Genomic DNA, 19,866 nt, shown 5'->3' with positions numbered 1-19,866 from the left:
TACCTTGATTCTTCTCCTGAACCCTATTTCATTTAAAAAAAAATGTGTTAGGGCGTTCCCTGGTAGTCTAGGGGTTAGACTTGGCACTTTTACTGGCATGGCCGGGGTTCAATCCCTAGTTAGGGAACTGAGATCCTGCAAGCCATGTGGCATGGCCAAAAAAAAAAGTTATATTAAATTTTGGCGCTGTACAGTTATTTTTTTTCCTCCCTTTGTAAAATTATCAGCCAGAACGGGTCATATTGAAGACACATATGTTCTATAAGGAATGATCTACAGGGAGAATGGTAGCCAGGGGAGTGGTGTGTAGGGCAGGCCTGAACTTGGTCTTCTCTGGGCACTGGGGGGAGCATGATTCTCTGGTTGGAGCTCAAAGGACCGTGGAGAAAGTCTCTCCTTCAGTTCACGAGGAAGAGACAAAGGAACCCAGGGCTTGTCTAAGATCACAGAGAGCCTGTGGCAGAATCCGGCTGGCAGCCCAGGCTGCTGGCATCCAAGCAGTGACTCGGGCCTCTACTACTGCAAGACTTCAGGCTGGCTTTGGAGCAGCCTGTGGAAACACAGGCCACCAGATAAGTTTGGGGAGTTGGTCACTGTGCCTTTGAGCAAGCAACCTCCAGACAACAAGTAAGTACTCTACCATGCTGTCCCTGCCATTGGAAAGTAAGTGTCAAAGTGTTCTTGGTAAACATGCTGCCTGGCTATTTAGAGAAATCAGTACGGGGATGAGACTGGGCATTTGAACATGGTCAAGTCAGGGATGTGGCAGCGGAGCAGAGAGGCTTGGGGCTTGGGACCCAGGGCTGAAAAGCCCACTGAAGCACATGTTGCTGGAAATGGGGACAGTCATGCTCCCACTCCACTTTAGAGATGCAGATTCATCCTGATGGGGAGGGGTCTAAGCTTGGGCACCCTAAAGTAGAGCCCAAGTTAGAGGCTTGTATCGGAGGGGTTTTTTTTAGGAATGTGATGTCCAGGAAGCAGAGTGCAGGGTGGGAGAGTGGAGCAGGGCAGGGGTAACCAGTGCTGGACTTAAGTCGGTGTTGCCTCTGCCCTGTATCACAGGGCCGTCTGCAAAATCCACAGAACGAGTCTCAGAACATCCTGTGGGGGAAGGAGGGATGCCATCTATTCATCCCCCTTTGATCCAGGGTTACCATGGCGTGTTCATGCCACTCGGCTCCCCAGGCATCCTGGGAAGGGCTGGGGCAGGATGAATGAGGGAGCGTGAGGGGGACCCAAGCCAGACTCAGGCTGGTAGCACCTTCACAGAATGGAGCAAATCTTGTGGGGAGCTGGTGACCTTGGGGCCAGAGGGGTAAGAAATGAAGCCAAGGGGATGGGAAGCTGGTGTCAGGTAGCAATCAGTACAGGTGGCTGGAAGGGATAAACTTGGCGGGGGTGGGGTGGGGTTGGGGGGTGGGTTGTGTGAATTCCAGAACATTCTCTGTGCGCCTCGGGGGAGGTAGGAGGAGAAAACTGCTTCGGAGTCTCCAGATGAGGGGTGCCTGCCTCGAGGTCTTTGAATGGGCTGGTCCCTTGGCCTGGAGTGTTCTTCCCCACCCGCCTCCTCGCCCCCTTCACTCTCTGCTCATCCATCAGCTTTGAACACAGACATCAGGACCTGGATAAATCAGCACTCTCTGTTATTGGCTCTGAAATGCCTCCTTAGACTGTGTCTTTGTAACACTACAATTGTTTATAACCTTGTATTTATTTGTGGGATTATTTAATATGTATTGACTTCCCTAGACTGCAAGCCTCAAGCAAGCTCCTGGCATGACCAGCAAGGACAAGCGGTCCCCGGCTGTGCTGCCACAGCTTCGGCTGCTCTGCGCTCTGGAAATGCCCAGCCTTCGCCTGTCTGGGCCTTTGCTTAGGCAGTGCTCTTTGCAGGGAGTGCCCCCGCCACATATCCCCGAGGCTGTATCCTACCCTTTCAACAGTTTGGCCTAAATGTGATGTCCTCCAGAAGGCTTCCTTATGTTACCGTGTCTAGGCCAGAAAAGCATCAATCTCCCTCCATCGTTCTCTGCTCGCTGTGTGTGCCCTCTTCAACTCCCATACCCTGGCTGTGTGCTTTGTCTTATCTGCTGAATTCCGCTGAGCCTCTTGAGGGCAGGAGGCAAGCCACCTCCATTTTCCTGTCTCCTCCCGCCCCCACCCCCCTGTGTGGCTGGCAGGAGCACGTGTAACTCAGATGGCACCCAGAGTCCCCAGCTCCTGGAAATCTGAATGAGACAGGCTGAAACCTCATTCCACCCCCCGGGGAACCCAAAGCCCTCTAAGACTCAATGCCTACAAATTGTCACCATCCACTCTGCCTCCAGCACCTGCCTCCATGGGATCTAATTTTCCTGCAGCTGTTCCCTCTCTCTGCCCCCTGGAGTTACCCCAAACATAGAGCCTGGGTCATTCTCCTACACCTTTCACTCCAAAGTCACTCAAGCAGTAGAAACCTTACTGAAGGTTCTTGGGTCACCAGAAGTGTCTCATTGTGCTCTATATGATGGTAGCCCCAGTAGTATTTCATGTTACACATTTCAGTTTTTAAAAAGTTCTGCCAGCTTCCAAGCTAATTGTCTATTCTTCCCCCTCTCTCTCTTGGGACCAGCCCTTCCCCACCCTCTGGGTCTTGACCCTCCTACTCTGGAGAAAACAAGCCAGGTTCCTTCTGGTTCAAGCTAGCTCTGCAGGGTGAAGGCCATTTGTGTTCTCAGCAAACCCAGGGGTCTGCTGTGATGGAGCCCTTCCTCTGCAGGAAGTGCTGGAGCGAGGCTTACAGGGGACCCCAGAGCCCCTCCTTGGACCTCTCAGGATTCTGGAAGGCCCCGGCCCGTTGTGCTTGGCCTCCTTGCCTAAGGGGCCTTCTTGTCCCCTATGTCAGCTCCAGTGGGGCCTGGCACAGTTTCATCTGTGACTTGGAGTCGGTTCCCAAATGAACTGCCTTTCTCGGAGACACAAACACCCCGGAACCCACTAATCTCTTTCTCCAGAGCATCGTGTTACTCTCTGCGATCAAAATCTCTCCTGGCAGACCATGCTGGAAAATGTATCCAGGGGAAACTGGATTTTTCTGAGCACAGAGGGCTGTCTCGCCACCTTCTCCATGGCCCCACTGGGTGTGCCCCACTGGGAACAGAAGTGTCTCCTGTTGCCCAGCCCGCAGCCTCACCACGGAAACTCATAAGTGCTCCACACTCTCTTTTCCCTCCTCTGCCAGCCCCTGGGCAGTGAAGGGTCTCCACCTCACGCCCCCAATGCAAGGAAGCAGATGTGTGGGGAAGAGGGGAGATCTGAGCTGAGGACCCGAGTTTGCGCTGGCAGCTGCCCTGATAATCTAAGTCATGGTAAAGCTGGCTCTGTGACCTCAAGCGAGTCTTCCAATCCTTCTGGGCCTCAGTGTGCTCCTCTGTAACCTGGGCGTAATGGCACAGCTGCTGCCGCACAAAGCTGTATTGAGCACTAAGTCGGAGGCGGCTGAGAAAGCACCCTGTGAGCCTCAGTTACCCATTCCCTTGTGCGTTGTCAATAGTCCTGACTCGCAATGTGACACTTAGAGAGGGACTTAGAAAAGTCACCCTCTTCTTCGGGCCTCTGTTTCCTGACGTGCAAAATGAAGGGAGTGGATGGCTGGCCTCAAGGAAGGCTTTTCCAGTGGACAATGTGTAGAAATGTGATTTTTTTTTAAGTCGCTCAGTTGTGTCCGACTCTTTGCAACCCCATTGACTATACAGTCCATGGAATTTTCCAGGCCAGAATACTGGAGTGGGTAGCCTTTCCCTTCTCCAGGAGAACTTCCCAACCCAGGGATCAAACCCAGGTTTCCCACATTGCAGGGGGATTCTTTACCAGCCTGGGATATGATATTTTTTTAAAATCAGTTTAACAAAGGTCCATCTAGTCAAGGCTATGGTTTTTCCTGTGGTCATGTATGGATGTGAGAGTTGGACTGTGAAGAAGGCTGAGCACCGAAGAATTGATGCTTTTGAACTGTGGTGTTGGAGAAGACTCTCGAGAGTCCCCTGGACTGCAAGGAGATCCAACCAGTCCATTCGGAAGGAGATCAGCCCTGGGATTTCTTTGGAGGGAGTGATGCTGAAGCTGAAATCCAGTACTCTGACCACTTCACGTGAAGAGTTGACTCATTGGAAAAGACTCTGATGCTAGGAGGGATTGGGGGCAGGAGGAGAAGGGGACGACAGAGGATGAGATGGCTGGATGGCATCAGTGACTCGATGGACGTGAGTCTGAGTGAACTCAGGGAGTTGGTGATGGACAGGGAGGCCTGGCGTGCTGCAATTCATGGGGTCGCAAAGAGTCGGACACGACTGAGCTGAACTGAACTGAACTAAGCTATATCTGAGTTACGCTGTAACTTATGTGTGATAAAATGTGCCCATTCTAAGCACACAATTCAGTGACTTTTGACAAATGCATATATCGCAAGATTCGTTTTAATCTCCGCTGCTCTATGTTCCTGTGTCTAGAATGACATATAATGGAGCCGTACAGACAGACGCCTTCACGTCTAGCTTCTTCCAGAAGTCAGCACGCCTGTTAGGTTCATGCGCGTCGCTGGATGCGCCAGTGGCCTGTGGCTTTGTGATGCTGAGGACTATTCATTCCATCACATGAATTCACTACAGCTGGCACATCCCTTTACCTGTCGGACATTTGGGCTGTTTGGGGCTTTTTTCGACTTTTGGGCTATTCTGAATGAAGCTCCTATGACGTCAGTGTACAGGTTTTTGTGTGAGCTGAAGTTATCATTTCTTTAGGGTGAACACCAAGGAGGGTATTGCTGAGTCATTATGTTAAGTATACAGTTGACTCTTGAATGATGTTGAGGTTGGGGTGCCAACACCTCAAGGTTCCTCTGCATTTAGAGATTCAACAAACAGTAGATCATGAATTGTGTAGTACTTATTATTTATATTGAAAAATCCACATATAAGGGGACCCCTGCACGTAGTTTAAACCTGAGTTGTTCAGAGGTCAACTGTAGGTGTTTAACTTTGTAAGAAACTGCTACACTGCTTTCCAAAGTAGCTGGACCACTCTTCATTCCCACCAGGAACGTGCGAGGGTTCAGTTGCTCCATAGTTTTATCAGCACTTGATATTGTCTGCCTGGGTTCCTTTCTCCTCCTACTGGCCTCGATTCCCTGTCATTCCTGGGGACTGAAAGCCTGCCAGTCAATGCCTCCCATTCTCCCAGACTCTCCCACCCACTCTGCCCTGCTTCTCAGGCCTGGTGTAGGCCAGTAGCCTGGGTGGTGTCTGGGGAGACATGGAAACTTTTAGGCTCAACTTGTTTTGGAGACCTGGCCTGAGATGGAATTTCAAATGTAGCCTTTCAACTCAGTGAAGCAGATAAACTAGGGGCCTTTTTAGAATCACTGGCTCCCACAGGGCCAATAATTTTGTTGTGCTCATGTTAATGGCAACTTTCTATTTATTGTGGTCTCTCCTCAGATGTCACCTTCTCAGAGAGGTCTGTCCTGATCACCAGGGGCAGACCAGACATTGTGGGGCCTGAAGCTTACCTAATTTTTGAGAATGCTCTTTAGAAAAAAGGATCTAGTACTGTGGATACAAAGTTTGGTAGGGAAGTTCTGGAACTGGGCACAAAAGGGGGCCTGAGCACACCAAGAGCCTGAAGCTTGAGCTTTATTAGCTTTGCGGTGAATCTATTTCTGCCAGCCCCACTAAATGAAATAGGGTTCCCCCTTCTCTCTCCCCTCATGTCTCTCTAGTCTAGCCCTGTGCCTTGGTTTCTTTTTCTTGATGGGGCAATGCTACCAGTTGTCACCCTCTATTTATTTTCTGTCTTCCCCACTGGAATGCACACTCTATGAGGGTGAGGAGTGGCTGGTTCACTGTGATATCCCAAGCATCCAGAACAGTACCTGGTACATGACTGACCCTCAACAAATATTGACTAAACAAAGGAAGGAATGCTTTCCAAGTGCTGCTGGTTTTCTATTTGCAGAGGTGAGACTGAGTTTTAAAAGTGAATCAATGCACTGGACTTCCCTGGTGGTCTAGTGGCTGAGATTCTGCGCTTCCAATGCTGGGGACCCAGGTTAGATCCGTGGTCGGGGAACTAGATCCCATATGCTGCAGCTGAGTTTGTGTGCAGCAACTTATATCCTGCATGTTGCAACAGAGACCAAAGATCTTACATGCTGCTACTAAGACCCAGGGCAGCCAAATAAATAAATAAATATTTAAAAAGCGAATCAATATAGAAAAAAGTGAGACTCATATTGGTGTTGCACAGAAATGGCAAAGGCCACCATGATGGAACCGTGGGATATTCCAGGATGATAAACCAGGAAATGGATGTTTATCGAGTCCCTACTATGCATCAGGCATTTTCTACACATTGTCATCTTAAAGACTGACAGCAACCTGTGAGGCAGGCAACATTGTACCCATTTTGCCGGTAACTGAGGCACAGTGGGGGTGAAGTCACTCAACCAGGTGTCACAACGCCAGGGAGTAGAGGACCAGACGTCCATCCAGGTTTGTCCTATCCCCTGACTCGAGGTGTGTCTGCAAGGCCCCTCTCTGTCGTTGGAGCCCCTGGAAGCTCTATACTCCATGTTTCAAGGGGTAAGAGGTTTCCCAGGGTCAAGTACTCAGAGCTGAACCCAGGGCGAGCAGGGTTCCAAAGATGGGAGAAGACAGCAGGTCATGTCCTCTGCCTGGGCACTGGACTGTTGCCTGGGAGGCTCTGTCTACCTCTCAGGCAAAGCCCTGCCCAGGTCAACTTAAACTAGGCCAGCCTGGAATGAATCCATGTTTGTTGTTAAACAAAGGTACAGGGACTGGGCCCCAAAAGGGATGAACCTTGAGCTGCTTCCAGGACTTGATTTGATTTAAAAAGAATAGGAAGAGTACCAGGAGCCCAGAAACACTTCCTGCTCCAAATGCCAGGAATTCCAGCCTTGCCTGCCCTGGGAGACTGCACCTGCCTGTGTTCATGCTTCCTCTTCGCCTCCCATGGACTTGGGCACAAACCACACACTGCATAGGTTGATATGAGGATTAGTCAAAGTCATGGCATATAAAACAATAAATACCTGTGAACTCTCTCTCTCCTCCCTGACTTTTATTCAAAGATCTTGAGTTTTTGGCTAACTACAGCCTGGTAACTCTTCAGTAGGGCTTCCCAGGTAGCTCAGTGGGTAAAGAATCTGGCTGCAGTGCAAGAGACACAGGAGACAAGGGTTCGATCCCTGGGTCGGGAAGATCCCCTAGAGGAGGGCATGGCAGCCCACTCCAGTATTCTTGCCTGGAGAATCCCATGGACAGAGGAGCCTGGCGGGCTACAGTCCATGCGGTTGTGAAGAGTCAGACGTGACTGAAGCAACTGAGCATGCACGTAACCCTCCATTGCCTGTGCTTAAAACACTCACCACTGTCCCAAGCTCTGCATCGGATGTCATCTTCATCCCAGGGTCATCACTGTAGGTACAGCAGCCTTTTCTGTAGCACCTACTGTGTGTCAGGTACCGCATAGCCATCATCTTTCTTCCTCACCATGACTCTGCAAAGTAGAGATCATTTTTTTTCCCATTTTGCTGGTGGAAATACAGCCCCACAGATAATCCGGTGAAATGAGGAGCCCCGATCTTGCTCCACGTCCCAGGTCACCTCTCTCCTGGTTTTCTCCCAACTCTCTGGTCCAAGCCCAGAATCCTACACAGCTTGACTTTTGTATCATCTAACACTTATTTATTGAGTCCCCACTCTGTGTGGGGCAGGCTCCCAGCCCAGGACCCGCAGAGGGGCCAGCCTCATCCATGCCTTCATGTAGCTCAGCAGGTAGCTGGGGAGCAGACGAGTGACAAAGAATTCTCAGAGCGTGTGGCAGGTACAGGTTAGCAGGATAGATGCAGTGCTATGGAGGTACCTGCTTCTGTTGGGAGACACAGAGCCCAGCAGTGTGAGTGATCAACATGGGCCCCATCCACACACTGCCGATGTTTTAAGTGTGTGTGCCCACAAGTGTGAAATGATTGTGACAGGAGTAATGAGACTTAGTTGCTGCCTCAACTTATGGTATAGGTTATATATTGCCCCAAATTGCCATTTTAAAGGAAACACTTTTAATTGCACCTTTATTTATTTGGCTGTGCTGCTTGGTTTGTGGGATCTTAGTTCCCCGACCAGGGATGGAACCCGGGCCCTCAGCAGTGAGAGCACAGAGTCCTAACTGCTGGATTGCCAGGGAATTCTTTTAATTGTAACTTTAAAATGAGAACTTTGATATAAGCACGGGTTGACAGACTGGAGTTTGTTGATAGCAAATTGGTATGTGGTTTTTTCAAACAACATGCAGAATATCTACAATGGAAGTTCTTACTTCTGACATTTAAGAAGCAGATTTTAAAAATATACACACACAGTTTTAACTTTTCATTACAAAATTTTGAAAACATGCATAAAAATAAAGAGAATAGTACAATAACCCTCCCTCTAGTGTACCCAGGTCCCAAGAAATTTGCCAAGGTAAGTAAATCAGAATTTTGCAAAATATTCAATGTAACTTATTCAATATATATAGTTTTTCTATGATGAAGTAAAAATTAAAAGAATATTTACAGTGTTTGTTGAAGAAGCTACTAAAGACACACCTCTCTGCCTATGGAACTCTAAAGGTGCCTGGAGAGAATTCAGATTCTTAGGCTGAAGGGAGTCTGGGCAGGGAGACGTCTCACTAGCCTGTCTCTCACAGACCTGATATCCTGTGGTTCTCTTATCTACAGAGAGAAAAAACCCATTTATAACTTTTCTCCTCTGGTTTTAAATGTGGTGGCAAAGATTCAGGAATGTGTTTGCTTGGAGCTTGGAGCCCTGGGAAGAATCCCTTAGAAAACAAGCCCTCCTTGTCTCTCCCTCTGACTCTCAGGACACGTTCTAATGAATTGCTCTCAGACCCAAATTGGCTCCATCCTAACTCACAGCAGCTGCAGTCCTCAGGGAGGGGAGTGGGGAGCTCAAACCTGGGGGCAGAAAAAATTAAGCCCTAGCTCTTCCCCTATTAGCTGTGTGGTCTTGAGAAAGTTGCTCTTCCTCTCTGGGTCTCCATTGCCCAGTCTTTGAACAGGCTTTCACCGGGCTTCTCTCTCCTGCCTCCACGACTCTGAATGACTGTGATCTGTGGCTAAGTGCAAGGAAGGGGGGTTAAACACCACATGTGGTAGATGTGCACACATCCATTTATTCTTTTATTTTTCAAAACTATATTTATTTGCTTATGGCTGCACTGGGCTTTGGTGGCTGCACTGGGCTTTGTCTGGTTGTGGCAGGAGGGCCTATTCTTTGTTGTGGGGTGTGGCCTTCTCGTTTTGGTGGCTTCTCTTGTGGCAGAGCACGGGCTCTAGGCACACGGCCTCAGCTGCTCCACGGCATGTGGAAGCTTCCTAGACCAGGGGTTGATCCTGTGTCCCCCGCACTGGCAGGTGGATTCTTATCCACTGTACCATCAAGGAAGTCTTTCTTTTTTATATCCATTTATTCTTGAGGAAATGATAGGTTAGAGGGCTCTGATGGACTTGGGAAAGGTGAATAGTGTTTTCTAAATTTATTAGATGCTGTGCAATTAATGAGTGATCCAGATGTCAGCTGAAGGCACTTAGGATTGAGATAAGACTGTCTTGAAATCTGATTCTGAAGCCCCTTCCACCTCTCTGAAGAATTCTACAGATCCTCAACGGACCCTAGGCTCTCAAGGTTCAGATCCAAGACCCCTCTCTTTCACCCCACATGATCTATCACTCCATCCCCATACCAAGATCTTTGAATGGGACACCTGTAGATCTCTCCCACCTGCAGAGAGGGGTCCCACGGAGCATCCCACAGCAGGGGGTTTAGAATCTTTTCACCCTGATCTTTCTTATTTTAAAACGCTGATTCACCTTCTCACCCCAACTGCCCAACCTGCCCCACTTACTGTTTTCTTCCTCTCCTTTTCTGACACTCCTCCCCTCCATTCCCTGTTGCTGCTGCTGCTGCTAAGTCGCTTCAGTCATGACCGACTCTGTCCGACCCCATAGACAGCAGCCCACCAGGTTCCCCTGTCCCTGGGATTCTCCAGGCAAGAATATTGCAGTGGATTGCCATTTCCTTCTCCAATGCATGAAAGTGAAGATGCTCAGTCGTGTCTGACTCTTAGCGACCCCATGGACTGCAGCCCACCAGGCTCCTCCTCCCATGGGATTTTCCAGGCAAGAGTACTGGAGTGGGGTGCCATTGCCTTCTCCCCTCCATTCCCTAGATGTCCAAATTCATTTCCTTCTATTTTGCAGAGCAGTTATAGCACTTAGCTGCTCCACCTTATGAGTGTATGCATCAAACCTGTCAGGGTACTTGCCAGGCAAAAAGACTTCTACTTAATAGGACCAACTTTCTATAGACAGAAGGTGTCATCAACAGGATTTTAAAAAAGGTTTTTACTGTACTTCCCTGGTGGTCCAGTGGTTAAAAATCTGCCCACCAATGCAGGGGACACGGGTTTGATCCCTGGTCCATGAAGATTCCACCTGCTGCCAGGCAACTGAGCCCCATGCACCACAACTACTGAGCTCGTGCTCTAGAGCCTGTGCTCGGCAGCAGGAGAAGCCCCTGCACCACCACGAAAAGTAGCCCCCCGCTTGCTCACTAACTAGAAAAAGCCCATGCACAGCAACAAAGACCCAACACAACCAAAAATAAGTAAATAAATAAAAATGTAAAGGCTTCACTGTACAAGGCTACAGTCGAACACCACATGGGCAGGACTGGGGTGACAGTATTACATACTTCTGATTCGTTGTCCATCAGCTGGACCTTATGCTTTCAGGCAGATGTCTAGGAGAACATGTGCTAGGATGTGACCCTGTTCCTTCCAGCTTGGCTGTGTCCAGCTTTCCTCTGCTGGCTGTCCTCCTTTCTTATGAGCCAGCCTCCTTCTCCGCCTCGTCCTCAGCTGATTCTCTGGGCCATGTTTGTGGGAAGTGGAGGAGGACATGGAGTTTAGCTTTGAGCATCTGCTCATCCTCCTGGGGTGGGGCTCGGGGGCTCGCCCCTGCTGAAGCTCTCCTGTGGTGAGCACCTGGATCTTTGGGCTCAGCTGTTGGGTCTTCAGGGTTGGTCCCAGACTATGAACTTGATGCAGGGATGAGAAAGAAGGAAGCAGGGAAACAGCCAGGGAAAGTGAAAAGTGATGTCGTTTGACAAGACTGGGGAGGAACACCTGCGTCCAGGTGAGACCTGGCCTCTCGCCCTCCTCTCTAGCGGGCACTGGCCTACAGAGAGGCTAGAAGGAGTGATGGATGGCTCAGAGTGGGAAATGACTTGCCTTGGTTCCCACAGTGAAGAGAGTTGTCTTATCCCTTCAAGTGTGGCTGGGGGAATCCCTGGGGAAACAAAAAGTGGGGAGAGGGGTCTGTGGGCATGTGTGGACAAATTCTTAACACAGATACTTGAGCTGAGTTTTGAAGATGGACCCTTGCAGGCTGATCCACTTTGCCAAGTGGGTCAGTGCAGGTAGGAAGGTGTTGAGTTAAAGGAAAGCTCCCTTCTGGTGGATGGAGCATGTCATGTGATCCAGGCAGGGTGGCAGAACAGCTGGCCTGTCTGGTGAACCACACACAGTCCTGTGAGGCTGAATTAGCAGGGTGGATGAGATGGAAGTTGAGGTTTTCGTAAGCTCTGCTAAGGCATCTGCACTTGTCATCTAGGCCACAGTCACTGGAAGGTTTTAAAGCAGGTAAGTGACAGTGTCAGATGGGCACCTAAGAAAGATGCTCTTGGCTGCTGGATGGCTGCCCCGGGCCAGTGGGGAGTGAGGGTCAGTTAGGTGTCTGTTGCACCATCTAAGCAAAAATAGTGGCAGGGGATTGTCAGAGTGGTGGAAGTGAGGAAATAGATCTTACAGACATCAAAGAGGTGGAATCTATAAAGCGAAAGGAGCAAATGTGAGAGGTAATATACATACATCTAGTTTCATTTTAAAGAGCAAAATGAAAGACAGCCTATGGACTGGGAGAAATTATTTGCAAACGATGTGATCAACAAGGACTTAATTTCCAAAATATACAAACAGTTTATACAACTTAATAGCAAACTACCTAATCAAAAAATAGACAGAAGGCCTAAATAGACATTCCTCAAAGATGACATACAGATGATTAATAGGCACATGAAAAGATGCTCAACGTTGCTAATTGTTAAAGAAATGCAAATCAAAACTACAATGAAGTACCACTGCACACTGGTCAGAATGGCTATCATCAAAAAGTCTGCAAATAGTAAATGTTGGAGAGGGTATGGAAAAAAGTGAACCCTTCTACACAGCTGGTGGGAATGTTAATTGATACAGCCACTATGGAGAACAGCATGGAGATTCCTCAAAAAACTAAAAATAGAGCTACCATATGATCCAGCAGTCACACTCCTGGGCATATACCCAGACAAAACTATAAGTTGATAAGATATAGGCACCTCTGTGTTCATAGCAGCACTATTCACAATAGCCAAAACATCGAAACAGCCTAAAGAGCCAATGAGAGATGAATGGATGAAGAAGATGTGATCTGCGTACACAATGGAATATTACTCAGCCATAAAAAAGAATGAAACAAAGCCATCTGCAGCAACATGGATGGACCCAGAGATTATCATACTAAGCAAAGTCAGGCAGAAAGAGAAAGACAATGCCATATGGTATCACTTATATGTGGAATCTAAAATATGACACAAACTTATCTATCAAACAGAAACAGACTCACAGACAGAGAACAGACTTGTGGTTGCTAAGGGTTGGGGAGTAGGGATAGGGAGTTTAGGATTAGCAGCTGCAAACTAGTGTCTATTGGATGGATAAATAACAATATCCCACTGAGACGGCTGGATGGCGTCACTGACTTGATGGGCATGGATTTGGGTGGACTCCGGGAGTTGGTGATGGACAGGGAGGTCTGGCGTGCTGCGGTTCATGGGGTCGCAAAGTCGGACACAACCGAGCGACTGAACTGAACTGTTTAGCACAAGGAACTATATTCAATATTCTGTGATAAATCATAATGGAAAAGAATAAGAAAGAATATACATATGTATAACTGAGTCCATTTGTTCCACAGTAGAAATGAATACATTATAAATCAACTGTACTTCAATAAAATTAAAAAAAATCTTTTCTCAATCTGCAACTTCTCTTTCAAATATCATTTATAAAAGTCTGTCAGACAGAAGTTTTAAATTTCAATGTATTTCAACATTACAAAACTTTCCTTTATAGTTGTAGTTAATATATCTTGATACAAATTTGATTAAAAAATTTATGCTGATGGTATAAAATATTCTTCTATATTTTTCCTTTTTTTCTGAAAATTAAAAAAAGATTTTTTCACATTTCAATCTTTAATCTCCTTGGATTGTGTGTTCCTGTCACGTGCATGTGTGTGTGTATACAATGTCAGGAAAAGGCCTAATTTTACTTTTTTCCAAATGGCCAATTTTTCCAGTACCACTAATAGAATAATTCATCTAATCATCTATTATTTATAGAATAATTCATTACTCTGATTTGTAATTCTGTTACATATAAGCTACGTTTATAGGTTTATTTCTGGGCTTTATCTTCTATTCCATGGTTTATTTATTTATTCCTGGAGCAATACCACCACTTTAAATTATAATAGCTTTATAATAGTTCCTTATATCTGGCAAGGTAAGTCTCTCAATTTTGTTCTTTCAAAATTTTCTTGGCCCTCTTTCCTTCCATATTAACTTTAAGATAATCTTATCAAGCTCTGTGATAAAGCCCTTTGAGAGTTTAGTGGGATGGCATTGAATTTATAGATAGAAGTGGGGCAGTGCACTATTATTAAGATGTAGAGTCATGCCATCCACAGATGTGCTCTATCATTTCTATTTAGGAGGACATGGCGGCCCACTCCAGTATTCTTGCCTGGAGAATCCCATGGACAGAGGAGGTTGGTGCGCTACAGTCCGTAGTGTTGCAAAGAGTCGGACACAACTGAAACGACCTCAGGCGCAAGTGTCATTTCTATTGTTTATTTCTTCCCTTCAGTATGGTTTTACATTTTTCTCCTTATAGGTCTTGAGCATTTGTTTTAGTTAGATTTAACACCAGATAACATGATTTGTCATTGTAAAGAAAATACATCTGATGTTTCACCACTGAGGACATTTGCTGCGTGTTTGCCAAGGAGACCCTTTTGGGAAGTTAGGGAAGATCTCACTAGCCCTAATGCTCTAGAAGCTTTTGTTTTTAACATAAAGCTTTGAATTAAAGTGTAAGTAAGTTTGAATTTTTTTCTTTACTTTCTGTCATTAAAGATGCTCTAGGCTCATTTTATACATTTCCCATTCCAGTCCTAGAATCAGCTATTTATCCAGTGCAATTTATTTTTTATCTTTTCAACTTCAAAATTTTCAAAAAATATATAAACATACAGCTCAATAAATTGTTATAAGGAATGCACCCTTCCAGTGTTGTGCTGGAGCTGATTCTCACAGCTTCCTAAGAGCATTTCTTTTTTTTACATTTAATTTTTATTTGTGTATAGTTGCTTTACAGGTTTGAATTTTATCAAACTTTTTTTTTTTTGAGGATTGAAAATTTTATTTATTTATTTTTTAATTTTTATTTATGTATTTATTTTTAAATTTATTTATTTATTTATTTTTAATTTTTTACTTTACAATTCTGTATTGGTTTTGGCATAGATTGACATGAATCCACCACAGGTGTACATGCGTTCCCAAACATGAAAGTTTTTCTTCTGTCTTTCCAGTAATATGGTGAATTATGTTAAACATTTTCCTGAAGTTGAACCTTCCTTGCATTTCTGGGATAAGTGTCACTTGGCCAGGAAAGATAGATGATAGACATATAAATAGACGGATGGATAGGTTACCACAGTCAATCTGTAGGATTGCCTGGGGCGGGGGCCACGGGGGAGAGGGCACTGTTGTAAGAACCTCATACAGGTACTTTTATGAGGGGTTGGCATTTTCTAGGTTTGCTGATGTCTAAAGCAGGCTCTTTATTTGCGCTGTCTCGGAGCCCCATCTACTCCACTGGGCCTCCAGGTGCAATGCCCATGGCATGGTGACATCTTGACTCCAGCTGGCTCTCTGGTTTTCTCTGCCAGACCCTACTTGTTTGAGCCTGTCCCCCAGAGGACAGACTCCATTCCCTTCATGTCCTCCCCTCTGACCCTTTGCTTCCTTGCCCACTGTTGGCAGAGTGCAGCTCCCCAAGTCAGTCCTTGCTCCTCACACTCCCTCTGATGCTAGCTCACCATGGCTGGCTTTAGGATTTTCAGGTATGCAGAAGCCTTTATGACTCCTCGTCCCGGGAGCCCCTCAAGCCCTCTGAGTGGTCCTTGTCAAGCTCACTTGGTTTAAGGTAAAGAGGAAGCTCCTACTTGCCCATCACCAAAGACACCCTCCTTTCTTCCAGGCCTTTCCAATTTGTACCCTTTTAGCAGCTCGCATTACTGACTCAATGGAATGAGTCTGAGCAAGCTTCAGGAGATGGTGAATGACAAGGAAGCCTAGCTTGCTGCAGTCCCTGGGGTTGCAAAGAAGGGGCCCGACTGAGTGACTGAACAACAACCAACAGCTCTACCTGGTGAAGACCAGCACTGGCAGAACTGGTTTCACAAAACCTTCGCTCACCCTACAGAGGTGAGGTGGTTTGGCATCTCGTTTAGAAATGGGAAAGCATTTTGCAGCTGCATCTAGTTCTTGGTCTCAGGACCCTCAGCTGAAGATGAGATGGAGAAAGTCCCATTTTGATATTTTGTTACACACTTTTCTAGAGCATGGCTTATTTAGTCTGTTTTAAAACTTATTGCCCATAGATAAATTGTTGTTTGGTTGCTAAGTTATGTCCGACTCTTTTGTGACCCCATGGACTGTAGCCTGCTAGGCTACTCTGTCCATGGGATTTCCTGGGCAAGAATGCTGGAGTGGGTTGCCATTTCCTTTTCTGGGATGTCTTCCCTCTTCAGGGATTGAGCCTGCATCTGCTGCATTGGCAGGTGGATTCTTTACCACTGAGCCACCAAGGAAGCCCAGAATTGGTCCTGGTATACTTTAAAGAGTTAAGAAAAAACTCTACTGTATCTGGAGTTTTATCCTTTTTTTTCATTCTGAATATCTGTGCCTTCTCTATTTCATTTTTGATCCATTTTGCCAGAGCTTTGATTATTTATTAGTGTTTTCAAAGAGCACTAAAAATTCTCTTGTTTCTTTGCATTCTGTTTAATTAATTTATGCTTCCTTTCTCCTTTTTCACTTTTAAAATTGTGAAATAAGTCATACATACAAAAAGTGCATATCAAGTCTTATGTATGTTTTAGGAATGATAATAAAATGAACAACTGTGTATCCATGACTGAGTTTAAGATATTGAATGCCAGGATCAGGGAAGCCCCAAACATATCCTCCTCTTCATCCCAGAGCAACCACTATGCTAAATATTGTATTAAACATCCATTTACTTTTCCCCTCTATAACAAACAGCAAATATTTATTGAGCACCTATTATATACAGGCACTGTTCTAGAACACCTTCCCCCAAAGTTATCCATTTAATTTTTACAAATGCTTTTCACTTGTATGTTATTAAACAATACATGATATGCTCTGTTTAGCATTTTTGTTTTTTGTTGGAGTATAATTGCTTTACAATGTTGTGTTAGTTTCTGCTGTACAGCAGCGTAAATCAGCTCTAAGTATATATATATCCCCTCGCTCTTGGACCTCCTTCTCGCTTCCTCCTTATCCCACCCCAAACTGAGCTCCCTGTGCTATAGAGCAGCTTTCCATTAGCTATCTGTTTTACACATGGAGTGTTCTTGCTTAGAGAATCACATGGAGAGAGGAACCTGGTGGGCTACAGTCCACAGGGTGGCAAAGAGTCAGACACGACTGAAGCAACTTAGCAGGCACACGCACGTGTACATATGCCAATGCTACTGAAAATAGGTGTATCTGTACCATTATATGCATTAATAGACAATACTTATTTTTCCTCTTTCTGACTTACTTCACTCTGTATGACAGACTCTAGGTCCATCCATATCACTGCAAATGACCCCATTTTGTTCCTTTTTATGGCTGAGTAATATTGTACTGCATATATGTACCACATCTTCTTGATCCATTCATTTGTTGATGGATATTTAGGTTGCTTCCAAGTCCTGACTATTGTAAACAGTGCTCCAGTGAACATTAGGGTACAGGTAACTTTGTGACTTAGGATTTTCTCTGGGTATATGTCCAGTAGTGGGATTACTGGGTCATATGATAGTTCTGTTTTCATTTAGCTTTTTAAAAGGACCCTAGGTGACCAGAATTGGATGAATCAAAATCTTTGCTTTGTGGCATACCCTCACCTCTGGCCCATGTACAACACTTTTCTTTCCTCCTCTCCTCCCTCCCTCCCATCCTCTCTTTCTCTACACTGCTTCATTTTCTTTCTTCTAATGTAAAAAGCACCTGTGGCTCCACCATCCAACAAACATCAGGCTCTTAATAATAACCTGGCTCAAGCTACCTTCCCTAATCCAAATAACTATCACCCTGACTTCTATGTTTGTCATTCTTATATTTTTAATTTTTTAAATTACGAAAGTATGATAACACATTTACAGGAGACTTGAAAAATATAGAACAAAGTCATAGTTCCACTATATATTAAAACTGTTTTTTAAGTAAAGATTTTTAGTTGGAGTTTCAATGTCAAGCTCTCAAAAATTAATAGAATTAATAGAAAGTAGAAGGGGATAGTAGACCTGAAAAGCACTATGAACCAATTCAACATAATTAAGATTTACACAATTTTCACACCACAGCAACATACGAAATTCGATTTAAGTTCCCATAGACTGTAAACCAGGAGACACTGGAACATATCCAGGGACATAAAATAAGGTGCAAAAATTTCGTGGTCTATAGGTATTGAAATCATAGAATCTGTTCTCTTAGCACTGTAAAATTATGTTAGAAATCAATATCAAAAGATTTGAAAACATTCCACATATTTTCAAGTGCAATGTGTTATTTACCAAGAGGGATATTTGACTCAGCCATTGAAAGCCTCAAGAATGTAAAAAGACTGAAAAAACACAGAGGGTGATTGCAGAGAAGAAAATATTTAAATGAGAAATTAATATCAAACTGAGAAATTAATATCAAGGATACTTAAAAAACCCTATGGGAATTAAATGCCCACTTTTAAATGTGTTCATCACTCTCTTGCTTTGCTTATTTTGTTGTACGGTACTTTATTTGCTTTCTCAAAAAGCCCATTTTAAATTTTAGTTGTTTTAATGTTATAAAGGACTTCCCTCGTGGCTCAGCTGGTAAAGAATCTACTGGCAATGTGGGAGACCTGGGTTTGATCTCTGGTTTGGGAAGATCCCCTGGAGGAGGGCATGGCAACCCACCCCAGTGTTCTTGCCTGGAGAATCCCCATGGACAGAGGAGCCTGGCGGGCTACAGTCCATGGGGTCGCAAAGAGTCAGACACGAGTGACCGACTGAGCACAAAGAGGCCATCATATTGTATGCCATTTTTGGCAATTTCAAATTTTTACTTGGTATTATCATGATTAATTATATATGGTAATTTTTTTGTGGGGAGGATTCCTCTGTGGGTCAGTGGTAAAGAATCCGCCTGCAATGTGGGAGACGTGGGTTCGATTCCTGGGTCAGGAAGATCCCCTGGAAGAGGAAATGGCAACCCACTCCAGTATTCTTGCCTGGACAGAGGAGCCTGGTGGGCTATCATGATTAAGTTAGCTATGTATAATAATTTGTTTTTTATTATGATAATACATATAATGTAAAACTTACTATTTTAACCATTTTAAATGTCAAATCCAGTGGCATTTAAGTATATTCATAGTGTAGTACAACCATCACCACCATCCAAATCCAGAACTTTTTCGTTTCCTCAAACTGAAACACCAGTTAATTTGATTTTCCACCACTGCACACTGTGGGAACACACTGCAGATTATTCACTCATGTGTTGATGAACAAGGGTCTTTCCAGGGTTCTGCTACTGTAAATGGTGCTGCTGTGATCACTATTGTAATGTCTACTGACAAACACGCGTTCCCTGTCGAGTGTTAAGTATGCGAGCGTTCAGCTTTAGGAGATAAAAGTCAAGGGTTTTGCAAAGTGGTTGCACCAATTTACACTCCACTGCAATGTGTAAAGGATATCACAGATCCACATCCTCACTAACACTTGGTGTTTCGGCTTGTGATGTTGACAAATGGCGGTGTGAAAGCTTTGAAAACCAGTTGTTATGTTACCAGTTGGGGAGCAGGCTTCCCAGTGCCTGCTTGGGGTCTCCTTGAACTCTCAGCTCTCAAGACCCTTTTTAGAGATTTCATTTTTGCAGAGATTTTCAAAAGGACATTTACTGCCTTTCCTTCCAAATTATAAAAATCTTACATGTTTTGTAAAAAACTTGAGAAGTACAATAAAAGTCACTTTTGATCTCATAACTGTTTTTAACATTGGTTTGTATAATCTTTCATTTTAATGCACAAATTTGAAATCAGACTATATGGACTGTTTTGTAAGCTTTTCTCCTGTGCTCAACAACATTCAAATTATAATTATCAAGGTTATTGAATATTCTTCTATAAGGTGATTTTTAGTGACTGCATATAGTCCCATCATTTGAAGGCACCATAAATTTTAACCAATTGTTGAATTAAAAAAATATTTGTACACCATATATCAACAGATAGCCTTGTTCATAAATCATTGTATATATTCGTAGTTATTTCTTAGTAGAAATATCTGAAAGTGGAATT

General features: G+C 44.9%; 1 long non-coding RNA gene across 1 annotated transcript; it reads left to right on the top strand.

Annotated features, from left to right (window-relative positions):
- Positions 1-1,228: 1,228 nt before the first annotated feature.
- Positions 1,229-4,744, top strand: LOC120852498. Its single transcript, XR_005718576.1, has 2 exons — positions 1,229-1,318; positions 4,491-4,744. It is a non-coding gene; the product is annotated as an uncharacterized LOC120852498 (long non-coding RNA).
- The last annotated feature ends 15,122 nt before the right edge of the window (positions 4,745-19,866 follow it).

Source organism: Oryx dammah, unplaced genomic scaffold (assembly GCF_014754425.2).
Source record: "Oryx dammah isolate SB20612 unplaced genomic scaffold, SCBI_Odam_1.1 HiC_scaffold_26, whole genome shotgun sequence".
Taxonomy (NCBI): domain Eukaryota; kingdom Metazoa; phylum Chordata; class Mammalia; order Artiodactyla; family Bovidae; genus Oryx; species Oryx dammah.
This window is presented reverse-complemented; position numbering and strand designations above follow the sequence as displayed.